The following is an 18,108-nucleotide window of genomic DNA, read 5'->3' as shown; positions in this document are numbered from 1 at the left end:
TAGCATCATCAAGTCATGCTAAATTACTGAAATCTACACAATTTGAGCGTTTTAGTTAAATTTTAGACGGTTTCCGTCTAAAATAAAAGTGGCGGCATTCGTGTTCATTCATAATATTGAAATGTAAGTTGTATTTGATGATAATACATAACATATATAAAGGTTGAGGATGAAGACGGATGCGGCCACATTCATTTTTGACAAAAACCATCTGAAAAGTGACGTTTTTTGTCATATTTGATAGATTTTTTATATTTAAGCTTGAATCGGAGCGTTTTTAATGACTAAGTCAGTTAAAATCTATACATAAACTAATAGAATCAATTTAAATAGACACTTAAGTGTTTGAAAAGTGTCCGAAATCTTTCGTTCGATGGACCTGAAATTTGAGGCCAAAATCGGCCCTTACCGGACCTACTCCTTTCAGATTTCAAACTAACAAAAATTTGGAATATTAGAAAATTACCATTATTTGAAGACATTTCGGCCTTTAAAAGCTGACTTATAATGAGGTATGGGATTTGCTAATTGTTGAAGGCTGTACGGTGATCTCTATTTGTTAATTTCTGTATCATTTGGTCTTTTGTGGAGAGTTGTCTCATTGGCAATTATACCAAATCTTCTTTTTCTTATATTGAAGAAGAAACTGATTTTTTCTGGTAATTACCTTCATATTTGATTAAAAACAAGATATTTAAAAAAAAATTTTAAATTTTTATTCCAAAATTTCATCTCATATGATAACAACCTCAACCAAAATTTGAACAGGAAAAAAATGTAAATTGTAAAAAAATCCAGACTTCCTGATGCTCCATGGATAATAATTAAAAGTAATGTCTAATGTACAAGGATACTCAAGTAAAAAGGAGATTTCAAACATCAACACAGTTTAGAGACATCCACTGGTTGCCATCCTACAAGGCTAGTCAAAACCAGAAACATTAATGTAACAACCAATAGTAATCAAAGTACTGAAGTACTGAACATTGGATGACCACAAGTTCTTGTGGATGGTCAAAAGCAGTCATCTCAAAAAATCACATATCTCTTTACCTGAAACTGAGGTTAATGTACAGAGATATATTTTTTTCTGTGACAACTTCGTTCGTGGATGATGAATAAATGACAGTAATTTAACTTCACTGTAATAACTATTATATTGTAGTGATACAAATCAGTACACACTGGTTGTTGTTATTTATTATATTAAAATAACAGTTACATGTATATATGATTTCCATCCATTTCTATATGATTCTATTCTACTATTCTAATAATAGTGCAATGCAAGTGCATGGTGGACACTTTTCTGTAAAAATTCAATTTTTCTAAAAGATTGGATATGAGTAGGCATTCATATTTTCCCGCAAAAACAATTACAGAGTTACCGGTCTTTGCAGATATTGTTGCAAAACGTTCTTTGAGATATTCTTCCGCATGCTTTAACACAATTTTTGGGTATGTGTGCATTGATATTATCAATGATTTTTTACTTATATATATATATATATATATTTTCTAGGCACTTTATATATATATATATATCTACAAAACATTTTCATATTATTAATTAACAAAAATATTTTTATCAGTATTCATTGAAGAGATGTATTTATATCAAACGATAAGGAATGTTATTTTGCACTCGTTTATGTGCAAGTATTTAACATGATTATAGATCGGTTACAAACCGAGTACTAATTTACATAAATCTAGGCGATAGCAATACATCAAAATGACCTCAAGGTCATCACGATGTAAAAAGTGGTAAAAATGGAGTTGACATATCCATTTTACAAGGATGACCTTAAGGGAATCAGAAGTTATGCTATCTACGAGATGTTCATCTGCTGCTAATTGATATAATTGTTTTGTGTAAAAAAATGATGGTTTGAAAGCTAAATGTCCAACTGCTCTGTTGTGATATATTTATCTTCTTACCTTTTAATGTAGGATGAGAGTTTCTAATGGAATGGTAACCAGATTATTCCCGAGATTTGTTTCTCCAGAGTAACTATTTACATGACAATTAACACCTTGTCTTACAATGTCACAACTTTGTCCACATCCATGTAGTAAAGATCTAGATAGTTTACACCTTGTGTTACAATGTCACAACTTTGTCCACATCCATGTAGTAAAGATCTGTATAGTTTACACCTATCTGAAAAACAAGATAGATAATCAAATAAAATGAATGGCAAGAAATCAGAATATTAATAATTCAAAACTATTGTGATCATCTAACAGTGATATCTACTAGATCATTCAAAACTATTGTTATCAACAAATAACTTCATCAATGATACCTTAAACCTTATAATGATATTTTAAAAATCTGTGTAAAAACTTATTATTCTTCACAAGATATTCAATCTCCTTATTGAAGGATTTGATGATTTTCTATCAGTATCTGTCCATAGCTTGTAAATTAGGTTAATTCAGAGGACCACACATATATATACTCCTATATCAAGATCTTCAAAAGGCATTGTGACTTCAAAATAAACATGATAATAATTGTAAGCAGGATATTTTTGAACTATAAACTATAAACCTATCAAGTTATAAAACAGAAATATTCTCATGGTCAAAAATTTTATTTTATGTACAGGTGGATTTAGGAGGACTCTAAGCTGTCAGGACTTTACTATCTTTTACAATGCATGTTGACTTCTATAAACAAATAGTTGTTTATTTATTTAAGGAAGAAAAAGATTTATTAAACAAACACAAAGATTTTTAAGAACATATATCTGAATACTTTACAATGCATGTTGCAAAAAAAAATATTTGTTTATTAATTTAAGGAAGAAAAAGATTTTCAGGACATTATATCCGAATCCTTTACTGAATGACAACATGAAGTTTTTATTCAGGATGTTTTTATTTAACACTTGGTACTATAAATATAATCAATGTTTTAGTATCTTTTCACCTTGATATTTTTACCTGAGCAGGAAACATATAAAAAAGAAGATTTATCATAAATTAGAGCTTCCCGCCACAGACCACCTGTCCTTAGCTGTACATGTGGCAGATGTTTGCATCTTACAAATTACTGACAACTTTCAATGGACCTTAAAAAACTATGATAAATGGGTATGAAAACTGATATATCACAAGTTCAGGTGAATGGTCTAATGAATAAAAATATTAATTAGGATTCCAGTCTGTTCCTTTTAAGTGTAAAAATAGCATTTAATATTTTGCTTGGTTAGTAAGCATCATTTCATATTTAGATTTGACATACAATCCTGTCCTTGTAAAATCATGATAATTCAAATGATATTTTTTTGTTTAAATTTGCCAATAAAAAGGTAAGAAAAAGACAAAACAAAATTCACAGCTGTTTTAAAAGTAATTAGCATGTGTCATTGTGTTCCAGGGTCAAATGTAAAAATAGAAAATCAAAGCTTAACTTAAATTTAATAAAAGGCTATTAATAAAAAGCATACACAGATGACATTAAGTATCAGCTGTCCGCCCCCCCCCCCCCTCCCTATTTGTAAGTGTGTGTTTCTTAACTGAGTCTCCTTAATCTGTTCCTTGATTTGATTTTTGATTTTTGGTGTGTTAACGCCACTTTTAAGCACCTCATTTAGGCAATTTCGTGGCGGTCAGTTAAAATTGGTGGAGGAAGCCGGAGTGCCAGGAGAAAACCACCGACCTTCGATTGGCAAACTGACAATCCTAGTCAATTAAGATTAGAGTTGAGTGCACCCATAGGAGCAGGGTTCGAACTCACAACCTCAGTGTTGACTGGCTAGTGATTACAGTAGTAACTACGTAGACCACTCAGCCAACAATCTGTTCCTTGAGAATATGTCCCAGTCTGGCTAAAGCCAGCTTCAACTTGCATTCATAGGTAGTGGGGTCTGGCATTTAGTCAGACTAAATTTAGCCATATCATTAAAAAGGACCTTGGTCAATGCATATATTCACTAATAAGCTTATATTAGAGGACTGAAATGAAAAATGTGTACCAGATAATAAATAATTGTATATAGAAGCTATATGAGCAAGCTCACAATACCCCATACCCCAAATCATTACTAGGAAAACAAAAGCTCACCAGATTCTTATGTTCAAAGACTCCTAATTAATAAGTCAACAAGAACAGGACTGATGAACAGACAAACTCTGATGGACAGACAAACTCAGATGGACAGATGGATGAAAACATTATATCCTACCTTGTTGGGTGGAAAGTTGTGTGTGTGTGGGGGGGGGGTATAATTATAATATGCTCAATCTCCTGTTGGGCATCAGATGGATTATAAATGCTAAAAAAAAGTACAATTTCATCTTCAATTTCAATTTCTACAATGCTACAGGCCAAACAAAGAAAACAATTCTCAAATCACAAAGTAATAAAATGAATATTACTAATATGCTATCGATCATAAACGCTGAAGTGCCAAATAGTTTCATTTTGAGTCTATATTTTTCTCTGGTAGCACCTGACAATGTCATTAAAGACATCAAAGTACTGTCCATTGTGTTGGTCATTAAGGTATTGGCTATTGTCTGAAGTGGAGAGCTTGGTGAAGTGACCTCCCCAGGCTATCCGTCATTTTATCAAGTAGGCTTAAAGTCATGTGGCACGTGGCTGACCATGGTCAACACATTACTGATAACCAGTCAGAAGAATATTGGTCACTCTATTGACAAACGGTCATCAGTTCTACATCGTTGAGTAGACAGATTGGAAAAAATAATGAAATCAATGTAACATCAGATTAAAATCTAAATGAATCGACATTCCTATTCATCAGTGTTAAGAATTAATAAATATTTCACTCATCTATCAAATTAATTTCTCCATCATTTGATGAATGCATGTCTGTTGAGAAAAATAGTTTTTTTTGCTATTTTTAATGCACATCACATAAAGAGATTGTAAACAAAACATTTAATTTCTACATTGTTCTCACAAAAGAAATACCTTTTTCACTTAAGACTATAATTGACCTGATCTTGTGACTCAGCTCTGTATGTCTATGTATAAACTAGCTTTCACATCATGTAAAAATGAGACGTTTACTTTCTATAAAATTGGTTTTCATAATTGTTTAGATTTTAATTAAAGCCATGGTATTTACATTTTATAATCTGAAATCAATGCTTTACTCTTACATTGACAAATTGGAAAATGATTCTTCTACTTTCAGGTGAAAGGATATTCTGTAATTTTATTTCTTACACATTGGCCATGAAAGTTGCTATGTAAATACTTAAATAAGAAAAATAATACAAAGAAACCAATCAGAAACCAATAAGCTGTAGAATGAAAGACAACACCAAGATGAAGGAAGACAGAAGAACTAAATGTAAACAAGCCCCATCAGACATCATAGGTGACTCAGGAGGTTGTAAGGGTTACAACATTTTGATTTCCTGTTCTATTGTTGACACCTGTCATGTTGCTCATTAGTCCAAATAATTAGAATGTCTTGCAAGGTTATTTTAATTTTTTTCTGGTGGTAGGAAAGCGTCCCAGAAAAAAAACCATTGCCTTTCAAGACTTCATAATCATTTGGACTTATTAGGTGTTGCTCATATGAAGGGTTTAGTGAGTCACCACACCTCGGCACCACACTCAGTTAAGGAGGAATGGAAGGTTACCTTCTACAACATCTCAGACCTAATGTTCTGTCAAAATCAACCTACTCATCATTTCATCCAAAATATTTAACTCACATATATCTTCAGCATATTATATTTTGTAAGATAATTAATAACTCATGAAACAATTAGATTCTGCAATATGATGATTGTACAGTCGCATGCAACAAGAACAAACTCTTTGTTTCTTTACATTATAACCACAGAAAACAATCAATAAGAAGGACACACTACCTGCTGTATTCCGTCGGCTGTTTCTGATGGTTAATCCACTGTGCAAAATGTTACTTAAACTTCTTAATCAATAAATTCCAGGAAAAGTTTTCATATTATTACAGAAAACTTTGACAACAATTTCCTTACAGCAGCAGTTCTATATTAGAAGTTTTCCACCAGCAATGTATTTAATGTTGCCAAAGGGATAATAAACACATTTCAAAACTTTTTGTCTGTTTATCCAAAATTTTCAAAGCTGAATGATCAGATTTACAACTTTTCCAAACTTAATCAATAGTAGTTTGACAAATCCTCAATAATTCACTCACAAATTATACTTCACTTATCCACTGATATTCAATTTAACTCAATTTCATATAAATTACACACTTTGTAGAACTACAATCAAGTGATTATTTAACTTTTCTTTTTAGAAGAAATCCAGTTAAACTCTTTGATTTGTTGTGGAAAATAGCTGACACAACAAACTATAAGACGAACTGTTAAGTGACAGCAAGTATTCTGCACTTTAGAAGTAATGGGTTACTGCACTACTGGTTTAATCCTCTACTTAACCTAGAGAAATGTCTTCCAACTAAACTTTATTTCTGTATTATTTAAATGCAAAATATGATAATTTTGTGACAGATTTATGAATCATATGTAGAAATATTGTTAGGGTTTACCAACTGTTACCAAGGAAATTAATCAAGAGTAAACGTAAATAAAATGAAAATAAAATAAATCCTTACAAAAAGGTAACTACTAAATTGAGTTTAATCTGGGAGCAGATGTTGTCGAGGACAACTGTTTACTTTTACAATTCTTCTACATAAGACGTGTAATTGTTAAGGACTTCATCTAAAACAAGACGAACCAAGGATTACATCCCAGAGCAGATCAATCATTACCGATTACAAGGTTGTTATTTGTTTGTAATTTACTGGGATGTCTTATGATTGGTAAATCATTGAAAATCGTACAATTTATCAATAAACTGTTTTATCAATTCACAAATAAATGGTGGTTCCTCGTTAAACGGAAATTTACAAATCAAGAGCTATAATAACACAATCTGATGGCAAATACTAAATCGTGCCTATTATGTTCTCTTCATTTCAAACTGTTTATTATCCTGGTCATATAATGGTCTAGTAAACAGACTTAGTCAAAACTCTTTGTAGTCACACTTACACAAAACTGGAGTTTCTAACTTCAACAATATAACAGATCCCAAACAAATGTTAATATATATAGATGGGCCAGCTATTTATATTCATTATAAAATCAAGTGTTTATAAAGATTTTTTTAAGTTTTTTAAGAATAAATAATATTCTTTACATGTGATTTGGATGAAGAGTTGTCTCATTGGCACTCATACCACATCTTCTTATAAAAACATATTGTCTATCTAATACAAACAAATTATATTTTTGTTTCATTTCTTTATAGATTAGACTGTATGTTTTCCTGTTTAAACGGTTTTACACTGGTAATTTTTGGGGCCCTTTATAGCTTGCTGTTCGGTGTGAGCCAATTTGTTCTGTGTTGAAGGCCGTACCTTGACCTATAATAGTTTACTTTTATAAATTGTTACTTGGACGGAGATTGTCTCATTGGCACTCATACCACATCCTCCTGTATCAAATTATAGCTAATAATCAAAAACGGACATCTTTTTGCTGGGGCATATAAATAACTGATAGAGTAATTTGTCTCATCATCAAAGATTCCCCTTTGGAATGAAAAGTAAAAAGCTGTCAAAATGACAGAAAATTAGGTTCTTATTACATATCCTAGTGTCATCCTGAATGGCAAAAGTGAAATTCCTCAACATAAGAACTGACCCCCATTCTGTCATCAGCAGACAGACAGACAGACAAATAAATACAATGACAACTTTATAACAGTTACTATACTATTACTCAATTGGTTAATGTTTTGTAACATAGACTGTGCTTCTTCTTCAATGGAATATATTGACATGATAGTCTATCATTAGTATCAATACAAATTATTGAAATTTTAATCAGAATTTTACCCAAAAAATAAAACTCTGACAACATCCTATCTATCAAATTTCTTTCTTACTTAGTTATCACAGAAACCAACCAATCAAATCGTTTCTGTTTTTTTTTTTTCAATAAAGTTTAATATTGCTGCAGGCTGAGAAGTGACAATTCAATACAAACTGGTTAAGATTGTTACTGCCTTCATTGATGATAAAAAGCAATTCACTTAATACCTCCTTATTCTTCATCTATTATTGCCATGTTTAGATCAATACAATTCTTTAATAACTCGGTTACCATGTTTGTTCACAGACCAACACCGATGGAATGAAACAGGGAACAATCTGACGGGGAACGGGAATTATACGCTGTAAAGTGCAATTTCACAAATCTGATAAGTAAAAAAGAGATCTGAAACTGTCCAACCACCTCAAACAGTGATCAACATCATTTTGAAAAGGCAATTAAATATTGGATCGATAGTAATTACAAATTACCTGACAAAGAATATTTGTATTATCAATATTTCAAGAAATTAGAACTGCCGAAGTTCCTTGTTTATTGTAGCGATTAGTGATTGAGATATCCTGACTATATGTGGTTATAAATGGCGAGACTTTGTATGAATACTTTAGGGAACAGAAAGTCTGGATCTGATTCCTCTTTCTTAGAGTGTTTACCCATGTTTTAAACACCACAGGGTGTCTTATCTAAACTTGTATTAATTTTCTGAGAAACAGAATTATAAGGCGGTAGATTGGCATGATAAAAGTCAATAATTTTTCCATTTATCTTGGAAATTGGCTATTTACACCGAAAATTTTATTTAGTTCGTCAATATAGGTTTTCCATAAATATTGAACATGAATAACAATTTAATTTTATATGACGAGTGTCAGAAATCTTATGAGAGCTGATATAACCTTGTAAAATCTAAAGGTTTCAGATTTGAGAGAATAATTATTTACTCAAACTTTGTGAAAATTTCAAGTAATTTTGATACCAGAATAGATGTACTAGAATATTATATTGAGCAGCAAAAATGTAAATAATCATATTTTTTTCAGATGTTCAATAAAACAGCCAGGTAATAAGGTTTTCAACATTGAATCAAGGACCATGACATAAAAACCTTATTTACAAATAAATTTATGTTAACTTTCAAATTTAAATTTTGAAATTGCCAATATCAAAAGGAAATTGAAATGGAAAGATTTATCAAAGATTTAAATGATAATATCAAAGTACAATTATAGGTTGATAGTGTCAAAATCTTCTATTTTAACAATACTAGGTCTTTGTTTTTATTCACTGGATTATATTGATGTTCATCGATTGAAGTTACACGCCCAAATCTACTGTACCAAGCATCCTAGCTTTAACAAAGGCATATTGACGGAAGTTCATTTCAATCAATATCTCACCAAATCTTGATGGTTCTTTATCAGAGCTAAGGTCTTTCTGAACTACATTAAGTTTTACCCTTATCTCTAGATACTAATCTTCTACATATGGTTAAACAATAGGGTTTTATGTTTATAAAAATGTCCACCCTCATTACTTATAAACAATAATACATACCTAAAAGCACCAGACTTTATTTCACCCCCAGTGCAAGCTGGAGTTTTGGGTGGTTTTATTTGGTTCAATCTTTATATTTCCCTCCTCATGTTCTATGTACAAGTTATCTTTTTATTGAACTAACACCTGTAATAATTTAAAAGAAATCAATAAAGTTCTAATAAATACTTGCATGCAGTTTTAATGTATCTCTTGTTGGAATTTGTATAATTATAATTAAGACAATTTTTTCTAATACAAAATGCTTTCAGCAAATTTATGATCGAAGCTTGTGAGCTCAGATAAAAGTTGGTGTAATAAGATCCCCCAGTTTGGGTTAATTCTCAGGTGCACTTGAATGGTTAGCGAATCCTTTTCAGGTGTATGACAATATCATGCTATTTTTATTATAGAATTTGCTATTTCTAACTTTTTTAATTAATTACCATCCAAACTATATGGCTACCATTGTCTGTTGCTCACCACCAAAACTTTCATATTACCTCCATTTCAATTATTTAGAGGTTATAAAAAAATCAGCTTTTCAGTAATTAATCCATCAAATGGCAAAAAAATCCCATTTACAATAGAGACTGTTGTGTAAAACAGTAATAAACAATCTATAAAGCTTATCCTGGTCATCATCAATTCACCGATCGGCACTGTCAACAAAAATAAAGTCCACCAGATGGCACTCAATTTACCAAATTACACATTTTATGCTTTAATTATTTTGATTTTCTTCCAAAATTAGCACAAAATAAATCACAGACTACTTAGTTTGCTCTGTGTATGAAACTGTTTATTAAAAGTATGGAGAGCCACTAGGGGCATAATTAAAGTAATGTATCATTCACTAATCCATCTGCCCAAATAGTGTAATCTTAGCTGAAAAAATCTGCAATAAAATGTTGTACATTTATGTTTTCAACGTAACTTTACAAGGCTACAAGTCAATTATAAAAGACATGACTGAATCAAACAATTTCACAGAAAACTTGAGGGAATAGTTAAAAGTAAAGAAAATCTGTGTTTATTATCATCTAGACTGTGTTTATATAAAAGAGATGTGAGCTGAATCCCATGGGGCCTAGTGATGAAAAAATTACTTCTCCGTTTAATGTATCATATTCTATAGTATGTACAGCTTATGCTAAACATGGCTTCATTTACAGCTTATGCTAAACATGGCTTCATTTACAGCTGATATGCTAAACATGGCTTCATTTACAGCTTAAGTTTTACAAATATATTTAGAAAATGATTTACACATTGCTTTGATGATGATTTTTTTCCCCTGCTTATATTCTGTGCATTTTTCATCTCAACTTCATATAGACATCTTTGTAGTATACCTTTCAATTTTGGTTCTATTAAAAACAACATAATTAAACATTAACAATTCTGAGAAATCATGATCATTATTTCAGGTGACATTCAGATATAAACTTATACACATCTTCACTAGAAAGAAAAATTCATTTGAAATGAGATCTTTCGGCCCAAATATAAATAAGATGTGGTAGAAGCGTCAATAATAGACAACTCTCCATCCAAGTCACAATGTGTAAAAAGTAAACAATTATAAGCAAAGTATGGTGTAGCACAGAGATTTGGCTCACACGGAACAGCAAGCTATAAAGGACCCCAAAATGAATAGTGTAAAACAATTCAAACAGGAAAACCAAGTCTAATCTATAAAAAAAACAAGAAACGAGAAACACTTATTAACCACATCAACAAACAATGACAATTGAACAACTATGAGGCGCCTCTCATGTATTGATGCACAATGGAATGCTTCTGTAACACACCATACACAATTTTCCTTAAGCTGGGGTCACACATTCACGATTTTTACTGCCATCCTTGACAGGACCATTCCCGATTAAAATTTGTCAAAAGTCTGATCAAGATCCTGTGAATCGTGGATGGAAATTCGATTTGTATCTTTCGCCAGGTAAAATTCGACCGAGTCTGTCACGACTGCGTCCCGATTCTACCGAATGTAATCCGACAGAGATCAGATAGTGACAAGACAGTGAACCGACGCTGACGGAAGTTATCCGTTCGAAAACTGTCGGCATAATCGGGATGATCAGGTACTGTCATACGTAATCCTATCACGGTCCGCTCTATCGTATTGCAAACGGCTTTGTCTGGTCTCAGTCGTATTGTATTCTGTTATTGTCGGGACTTCTCCAGATCATTCCCGTTCCACAGGACACCGTCCCGAATACACAGAACATTGTTAGGAATTCGATCCGATACAGCAGAATCTGTCACGACATAGGCACGATTGTAATCCGACTAGACAAAATCGGCTGAGTTTCCCCGAATGTTACGGGACGCACCTAACTGTCGGGGTGCTTTGCCGAACTATTCGGACCCTTCCCAACCAGTAGGAATCTGTTACGAACTAAAACGACTGCGTTCAGACAATAATAGGACATTCCAGATAATTGAGGATACTAATCCGACTTTTTCACTTTTCGTGTCGTATCGCTGTCTGATCTCAAACGGGAGCAATAATCGGCAATGTGTGAACCCCGCATTAAGTAAATCCTTTTGCATCTTAACAAAACTTATTGAAAAACATTGATATATTAATTAACCTATTTTAAAAGCATTTAAAGAAAATACAAGTTATCTTTTGACCATTAAATAACAGACTACCGTTACCCCTAAGTATACTTGTTGCAGTTAGGAATATATTTTTTTAATAGACGTATTTACACTTGTATGCAAATTTGTCCGCCATTACGTAAATTCACACAGGTTCCCGTAAAGTTTGACATCATAATTTAAAATATTTGACGTCACAATTTAAAAGTGATTGTTGCATGACGTCAAAAGGTGATTCGGAGTAGATCTAAGGTCATTCGGAGCCAAGATTTAGCTAAATACCAAAAGTGTAAATACAATTATTGATTACGGTCCAAAGTAGAATGTATCCATAGTACATGAATACCTCAATCGCACTATCATTTTCTATGTTCAGTGGATTGTGAAATTTGGCATTAAAATTAGACAGAACATATCATAGGGAATTAATTTCAAGTTAATTGGACTTCGATTTCATCAAAAACTTCCACCTGAAGCAGGACAAAAGGACAAACAAACTAATGAACTAATGGATGCACAGACCGAAAAACAAAATGTCCGTAGGTAAAAACCCCTTCATAAGCAACTTGGGAACAGACATCCCCATTCTATTCTGCTTGGACCCATGTGCCTGGAGCGCTATTTTATGTGTAGTGTTTTTATTTGTGGACTTCAGTTCTATCTTTTACATTAATATGGCTTTTATGAAGGGTTTTATGAACTTATCTTTAGTATAATGTGTTTTTTATTGTCCTCTTGGTATTTTCTTTCCTCTTAATACATTTTTTTTTGTAAAATTGAAATCTGATAATAATAAATGTTATTCAGTATCTACTATTAAATCTTTGTTCTTCCTAAACAGTTATTTCAGAATATTACAAAAACTAATTAACTTATAGTTGATTGAGATCAAGATTATCTCTTATGTAAAGCCAATACTTCAACCTATGGCATAAAACATTTAAGATACAAATAAGGGCAAATAACTCTGTCATGATAGTTATCTACAGGCCATAATAATGGCCATTAATTTTTTAAATCTCGATGATATTGTTTGCAGATAATTAAGTTCTATGGGGAAAAATAATAGATTTTCAATTAAAACTAGAATTAGATATTCATAACTTGTTTGGATACATAATTGCTCTTACTTCTTGAGGAACAAGTCTTAATTTTCCACTTTAATGGACCAAAACTAATCAAATAAGCACAACATTGTCTAAACAGAAATACAAGATTTCCTTTTGCCAGTATATAGATGTTTAATAGGCTGTTTTTACTCCTCATATTTTAGTGCATGGTACTTGTCTAATAGTATTGTTATTGATCATAACAGTAGACTTCAAACAAACACATGTTTCATTATAATAACTTCAATATATTTCCTCTGCGTCTTTTTTTTTTATCAATTTATCTATTATCTATTTTATATAGACCTTTTATTTCCATAGGAAGTAATTGTTACAATACAAAAACACCCACTTGTGAATTGCCTAAACATATTTATTTTCCTTAACTGTTCTATTGTGGTGCTAACAAACAAATAGCAAGAGAAAGTTTAAAGTACTCACATGAATTAGACAATGTCATGTAAAAGTGCAATTTAGTACTAAAAAGATAATGTTTGGCATCAAAATATTGAAAACTGCTGGTATCTAGACTGGTTCTAGAAATCTCATGAGTAAAATTGAATGTTTCCTCAACAATTATGTTGATGTATGTCTGTGTTCCGTGTTTAATATTACATGTTAATAAAGGAAGATATTAGGTTTACTGCAATGAGACAACAACCAAACAATCAAAGTTACCAAAAGACATCTTCCAGGCAACAGATATTCAACATATAGACACACATCACTCTTTCTAAATATCTGCAGTGAAACCAAAAGACATTAAACTAAAAGACATCTACAAGGCAACAGATATTCTTTGACAGATGTTACCATAGAGACATGTCATTCTATCTAGATAACTATAGTGAAACCAAAAGACATCTACCAGGCAACAGACATTCTTTGACAGGTGTTAATATAGAAACACGTCATTCTATCTAGATAACTATAGTAAAACCAAAAAAAATCTACAGGGCCTTAGACATTCTGGGATAAATGTTAACATAGAGACACTTGTTTCTATCTAGATATTTATTGTGAAACCAAAAGACTTCTACCATGCAACAGTTCATTTCTATTATTGAAGCTGGATTTCAATCTCAATCATATGAAGATTTATCAACATGCAAATATAACGTAAGTTTCTCTCTGAAAGGTTAAAATTATCTAACATTTGTTATATATAATGTATCTGTCATTTTGTTTTAATTGACTGCTATCTTGAATGTTGTGCATATCTTTGAAGAGAAGCTTTGTTCTGATTATCTTCTTTAAGTTAAGAGTACCAACATCTTACTAAGATTGGTTGATTTATCATGTTATCACCACTATGTCTATCAAATTACCTTAATTTTGTTCATGTTGTTGATGATCTACTCTTGTTTAAGATGAACAAAATCCTGCTTTTCAGCAAAACTCAAATCTCTTTAATATAATTAAGCCTCCAGCAAGATCTCTCAAATTTAAACCAATAGTTAAGGTAAAAACATCAACACAACTGCAATTTCAATATAATCAAATCTGGATGGATAAAAAGAAGTTCTTCTTGCTTAAAACATCATAATTTAAAACAATTATCAAGTCTGATTTACATGTTAGAATGAAAAGAGCACGATGTGATGAAACAAAAATGTCCTTAAAAATCATTAAACAATTACTGTGAAGTATTGACTTGTTTTAAATGAAGTGACTTCACAGGACTATTATTGTCATTCTAAGGATGAGTTACGTTAGAACTAAAATTCATTAGTACCTGCAACCTCCCAGCATCTTAATGGTCGTGATTGGATAATGTGGATTGTTATCTGTAAACTATCATGGAGGGGAAAACAGCTTGTATCATACAATTGTTTAATGGTCTTATTAAAATAGACCCAAAACAAACAGTATGATGCAGAGATTTATTTGGTCCACTACAAAGCATGATGGTGTTTACTGTGGATTCATTATTATTCGTTGGATATCTATTGTCATGGACTTCTTTGGTACAGTTGAACCACAAAATTAAAAGGTCAAAGAATGACAAATTTTCTTGAGGCTTATATGACGACTTCAGCAAAACCACGAAATTTAACATCAATGAATATGTCCACGAAAATTGGTAACCAAGAAAATAACTGAATCCAAAGTAAATTAAACTCTTGTATATGAATTAGAAGATTGTTTCTATGGATACAAGACTAGAGTAGGAGATTATCTACCCCTGTTTTTTCTCAACTTTCGTAGAGAAGATTAATATCACAGTATCTGTAAAATTCCTTATTATGGGCATAACTCTTGAATGGTCCCACTTAAAACATTATCTGCAATTTTAAAGCCATTACGTAGTTCATACAATAAATATCAGCTCAGAAATAAGCTGTTAACTCTATAGCATTATAGAATTACAGATGTCCAAGAAAAAAACAGGTAAAAGTCAAACACAATACATAAGTGTACTCAATCTGGGGATGACCATATGATAATCAGGTGGAGGGGGTGGTCAAACACAATACATAAGTATACTCAGCTTGGGATGACCATTTAATATTCAGGTGGAGGGTGTGGTCAAACACAATACATAAGTGTACTCAATCTGGGGATGACCATATGATATTCAGGTGGAGGGTGTGGTCAAACACAATACATAAGTGTACTCAATCTGGGGATGACCATATGATAATCAGGTGGAGGGGGTGGTCAAACACAATACATAAGTGTACTCAATCTGGGGATGACCATATGATATTCAGGTGGAGGGTGTGGTCAAACACAATACATAAGTGTACTCAATCTGGGGATGACCATATGATATACAGGTGGAGGATGTGGTCAAACACAATACATAAGTGTACTCAATCTGGGGATGACCATATGATATTCAGGTGGAGGTGTGGTCAAACACAATACATAAGTGTACTCAATCTGGGGATGACCATATGATATTCAGGTGGAGGGTGTGGTCAAACACAATACATAAGTGTACTCAATCTGGGGATGACCATATGATATTCAGGTGGAGAGTGTGGTCAAACACAATACATAAGTGTACTCAATCTGGGGATGACCATATGATATTCAGGTGGAGGTGTGGTCAAACACAATACATAAGTGTACTCAATCTGGGGATGACCATATGATATTCAGGTGGAGGATGTGGTCAAACACAATACATAAGTGTACTCAATCTGGGGATGACCATATGATATTCAGGTGGAGGGTGTGGTCAAACACAATACATAAGTGTACTCAATCTGGGGATGACCATATGATATTCAGGTGGAGGGTGTGGTCAAACACAATACATAAGTGTACTCAATCTGGGGATGACCATATGATATTCAGGTGGAGGGTGTGGTCAAACACAATACATAAGTGTACTCAATCTGGGGATGACCATATGATATTCAGGTGGAGGATGTGGTCAAACACAATACATAAGTGTACTCAATCTGGGGATGACAATATGATAATCAGGTGGAGGGGGTGGTCAAACACAATACATAAGTGTACTCAGTTTGGGATGACAATATGATAATCAGGTGGAGGGTGTGGTCAAACACAATACATAAGTGTACTCAGCTTGGGATGACCATTTAATATTTAGGTGGAGGGTGTGGTCAAACACAATACATAAGTGCACTCAGTTTGGGATGACCATTTAATATTCAGGTGGAGGGTGTGGTCAAACACAATACATAAGTGTACTCAGTTTGGGATGACCATTTAATATTCAGGTGGAGGGTGTGGTCAAACACAATACATACGTGTACTCAGTTTGGGATGACCATTTAATATTCAGGTGGAGGGTGTGGTCAAACACAATACATAAGTGTACTCAGTTTAGGATGACCATTTAATATTCAGGTGGAGGGTGTGGTCAAACACAATACATAAGTGTACTCAGCTTGGGATGACCATTTAATATTCAGGTGGAGGGTGTGGTCAAACACAATACATAAGTGTACTCAGTTTGGGATGACCATTTAATATTCAGGTGGAGGGTGTGGTCAAACACAATACATAAGTGTACTCAATCTGGGGATGATCATATGATATTCAGGTGGAGGGTGTGGGAATGTTTTGAAATAACTGTTCAGTTTCCCTGTTGCTTGTTCCCTTTTTTCATTTTGCTATTCTCTAAATATATTGTGCTTTAAAGAGATTATAGCAGAGAAACTGATTCTAGTTTTCTATAAGTTCATCCTAGTCCTATACTGCACAAGGAGTAACATAACTTGCTACAATTTATTCCTTTCAGGACAGAAAGGAGAAAATTTCAGGCGAGAACAAAAATAAAAAAAAATAAGTAAAATCTTATAAGAGCAGATGAAAGATTGCTCTTTAGGACAGTAAATCACATTAGATATAACCTTTACATATAAAACTCATTTCACAGTTGATTGTCAGAGTCATGTTATATAATCATTGTAATATCATATATATAACATGGAATAATGGAGACTTTATGTAAAATCTTCTTCTAATGTTATTGTATACAGGGCAACATGCAGTCAGATAAACTAATTAAAATAACATCTCTTAAAACTTCATTTCAGAAGGCAGACAGATTCTACATTTTGTGCCATCATGTTTATATTTGTTTTAGAAAAAGCCGACATTGCTTCAGTGATTGATTGCTGTTTGCTTAAAATATTGATCTTCCATACATGTTCAGGATGAGGAAAAACACATTTATTTTGCACTATTTTGAAAGTGGAAAAATAAAGCCAATGTAAATCATTGAAAACATGTAAAACTTGCATTTAAAAATAAAAAAAAAAATATTGGCACAAGGTCAGGTTCAAAGGGTCAGACATTAAATAAAGTTTGGGTGAAAATAAGTTGTTTTACAGTTTATTTTGAGAAAAAGTATGTTAAAACACTGGATTTTCAGACATATATATCTTCTTGGTTGTCCCTGGAATATTAGTTACTATGGATACATCATTCAACCAATTTTATACCTGCTGTATAAGCACAAACAGTCTTGATG

At 32.4% G+C, this 18,108-nt stretch overlaps 1 protein-coding gene across 4 annotated transcripts in view; it reads right to left on the bottom strand.

Moving 5' to 3' along the window:
* LOC143078650 (irregular chiasm C-roughest protein-like) overlaps positions 1 to 18,108 on the bottom strand; it is a 93,994-nt gene that overhangs the window by 54,385 nt on the left and 21,501 nt on the right. For 3 of the 4 annotated variants that reach the window (XM_076253512.1, XM_076253511.1, XM_076253515.1), the window contains 2 exons: positions 9,439 to 9,564; positions 1,942 to 2,164 (listed from right to left, as the gene is read on the bottom strand). The gene's annotated coding sequence lies outside the window, so the exon portion shown is untranslated. The remainder of the gene's footprint in view (positions 1 to 1,941; positions 2,165 to 9,438; positions 9,565 to 18,108) is intronic. The other variant, XM_076253513.1, reaches the window with a different exon arrangement.

This window comes from Mytilus galloprovincialis, chromosome 6 (assembly GCF_965363235.1).
Source record: "Mytilus galloprovincialis chromosome 6, xbMytGall1.hap1.1, whole genome shotgun sequence".
NCBI classification, from domain to species: Eukaryota; Metazoa; Mollusca; class Bivalvia; order Mytilida; family Mytilidae; genus Mytilus; species Mytilus galloprovincialis.
This window is presented reverse-complemented; position numbering and strand designations above follow the sequence as displayed.